A 3314-nucleotide genomic window follows, 5' to 3' on the forward strand; every position below is an offset into this window, starting at 1 on the left:
TCACAACAACATGGACAAAGACTGTCACAACAACATGGACAAAGACTGTCACAACAATATGGACAAAGACTGTCACAACAATATGGACAAAGACTGTCACAACAATATGGCAAAGACTGTCACAACAATATGGCAAAGACTGTCACAACAACATGGACAAAGACTGTCACAACAATATGGCAAAGACTGTCACAACAACATGGACAAAGACTGTCACAACAATATGGACAAAGACTGTCACAACAATATGGACAAAGACTGTCACAACAATATGGACAAAGACTGTCACAACAATATGGACAAAGACTGTCACAACAATATGGCAAAGACTGTCACAACAATATGGCAAAGACTGTCACAACAACATGGACAAAGACTGTCACAACAATATGGACAAAGACTGTCACAACAATATGGACAAAGACTGTCACAACAATATGGACAAAGACTGTCACAACAATATGGACAAAGACTGTCACAACAATATGGCAAAGACTGTCACAACAACATGGACAAAGACTGTCACAACAACCTGGACAAAGACTGTCACAACAATATGGCAAAGACCGTGAAGGATGTGGAAGCCAACATGCTCCAAACAAGCGCCCGGCATATGGCAAAGGACGTCGCAAATGTGGAGTTAAGACGCATTTTGCAAGGACGTGTTCCACAAAGGAAAAGGTGCCTGTAGTGGGACAGCGAGGCCTAGAAAATGCTAGCGAGGAGCCGGAGCACTGGCGTTTGGCCGCACATGAGCAGAGACACTGCCCAGGCTGGGCAGCGCCGTGAGACATGCCAGCGGCCCAGGCATCAACAACAAAAGGAGCCTCTTGTGGCTCCCAGCAAGCCTGCAGAGCCATGGAGGACGTGGGCACAGACTTGTTCCACTCGGCAGGGAAAGACTACCTTGTCCTCATCGATCATCGGTCGACTTTTCCAGAATAGGCCCTGCTGCCTGACACACCAGCAAAGCACGTGATAAAACCCACCAAAGCTACCTTCGCAAGACACGGGATCCCGTGACTGTGGTGAGTGACAACGGGCCACAATTTGGTAGCCAAGAGTACAAGCACTTAGCTGAGTCTTATGGCTTTGAGCACGTCACATCGAGCCCACACTTTCCACGGTGGAACGGCATGGCTGAGAAAGGAGTGCAGGTAGTAAAGAGGCTGTTAAAGAAAGCTGCAGAGACTAGAGGGGATCCTCCCCTGGCCCAGCCTACCTACAGAGCAGGTCCGCTGGAGTGTGGAAAGTCTCCAGCGGAGCTGCTCTGTAGTCAGGCAGGGCCAGGGGAGGTCCTCCCCTGGCCCAGCACCTCCCCTGGCCCAGCCTACCTACAGAGCAGCTCCACTGGAGGCCCTGCCTGACTACAGAGCAGCTCCGCTGGAGTGTGGAAAGTCTCCAGCGGAGCTGCTTATCAACAGACAGCTGAGAGGGCGGCTGCCCTCCGCTGAACACCTACTCAAAAAGAAAGAGGAGTGTCCTATTCACCAGAACAGACTGCAGGCCCACAGTCGGTCCACCAAGCCATCATGTCCGCTGGCACAAGGTGATGTGGTACGTGTCATATGTGATGGACAGTGGGGGCTGGTTGCAAAGGTAATCCAGGAGACAGCAGCCAGATCCTACGAGGTGCTTACTGAATGTGGCAACACACTGCGAAGGAATCGTAGTCACCTACTGAAAGTGCCACCTGCTGGTCGTGACGGGCTGCAGTTCGGTGTCACCGATGGACTGAGAGTGCAATTCAGTGCAGAGCCCAGCCCACCCAGCTCCACAGCAGAACACGGACTCACCAGCACCACGCCTGTCACTGGACGGGATACAGACGATTCACCTCCCCCCGAGACTGGGAGAGAGAGGCCAAGTAGACAGCTTATCAAACCAGAAAGACTAACTGAGGAATGTTAGGTATTTTGCTCATGATGTCAGAAGGGAAAAGAGAAAGTGAAAAGGAAATGTTTATGATTATGGAAATGTTTATTTGCTTATGGGAACACAGCACGGTAAAGGGTTGCTTACAGGAAATGTTTATACCGATGTTTAAAACAGTTTTTTGTTATTATGGTCTCTAAACAAAGGCAGTGACATTTTGGTATACCGTATCAGACAGACTGCTTATAATTTGCTGTAAACCTCATTATACAGTAAGTGTTTGGGGATCATTTATTTTGTTTTCAAGTTATTGTCACTTGCTCATATCTGGAGCATATTATGATTTACTGAGTTATGAAGAGTGTTAATAGCACTTACATTGTGTTATAGTTTAACAGTGCATTCAACTAGGCTTATTTGTTCTCTAAAAAAAAGATGTACTGATACAACCTAGTCTATAGATGGCGCTGTGGCGTTACTGCTGTTGCAGTACACTGTGTTGTATGTTATGCAGTAACGAAGAATAAACTACAAACTTGAGAATAGTATCTGGCGTGAGTAGCAGTCATTACAACTACTACTACAAGTAGAACTACTACTGCTACTTCCGGCTGCTCCCGTTAGGGGGCGCCACAGCGGATCATCCGTTTCCATCTCTTCCTGTCCTCTGCATCTTCCTCTGTCACACCAGCCCCCTGCATGTCCTCCCTCACCACATCCATAAACCTCCTCTTTGGCCTTCCTCTTCTCCTCTTCCCTGGCAGCTCCATATTCAGCCTCCTTCTCCCAGTATACCCAGCATCTCTCCTCCACACATGTCCACACCATCTCCATCTTGTCTCTCTTGCTTTGTCTCCAGACCGTCCAACCTGAGCTGTCCCTCTGATAGACTCCTTCCTAATCCTGTCCTCCTCCTCCATCACTCCCAGTGAAAATCTCATCACCTCCATCACTCCCAGTGAAAATCTTATCACCTCCATCACTCCCAGTGAAAATCTCATCACCTCTATCACTCCCAGTGAAAATCTCATCACCTCCATCCCTCCCAGTGACCATCGTAACATATCTTGCAGATTACAGTTAGTATTGGGGAGAAAACAAAACTTGACGGACAAAGCAAAATAAACGTATTATTTTTTTGGTAGAGTCCCCTTTTCATTTCATGTGTGTGTTCTGCCTGCATTGTTTAGGTAACGGGAACGTTGCGTTACAAGGCTTGTGTTTCCTCTACGAGTCGTTGTGTGTTTTATCAATGTGGGGCAATAAAAACTAAATCTATTAACGGGACGCTTTACCTTACGGCTCCCCGCGCGCACGTCCCGAGCAACAATCCGCGCCTCCTGATTGGTCCATTCCGTCTTCCGGCCTCCGACGTGCTCGTCCCCGGGCCGGTCGCCGTAGAGGTTTCTGATTGGTCCATTCCGTCTTCCGGCCTCTGA

The sequence above is a fragment of the Lampris incognitus genome, chromosome 20 (genome assembly GCF_029633865.1).
Source record: "Lampris incognitus isolate fLamInc1 chromosome 20, fLamInc1.hap2, whole genome shotgun sequence".
In the NCBI taxonomy this organism is placed as follows: Eukaryota; Metazoa; Chordata; class Actinopteri; order Lampriformes; family Lampridae; genus Lampris; species Lampris incognitus.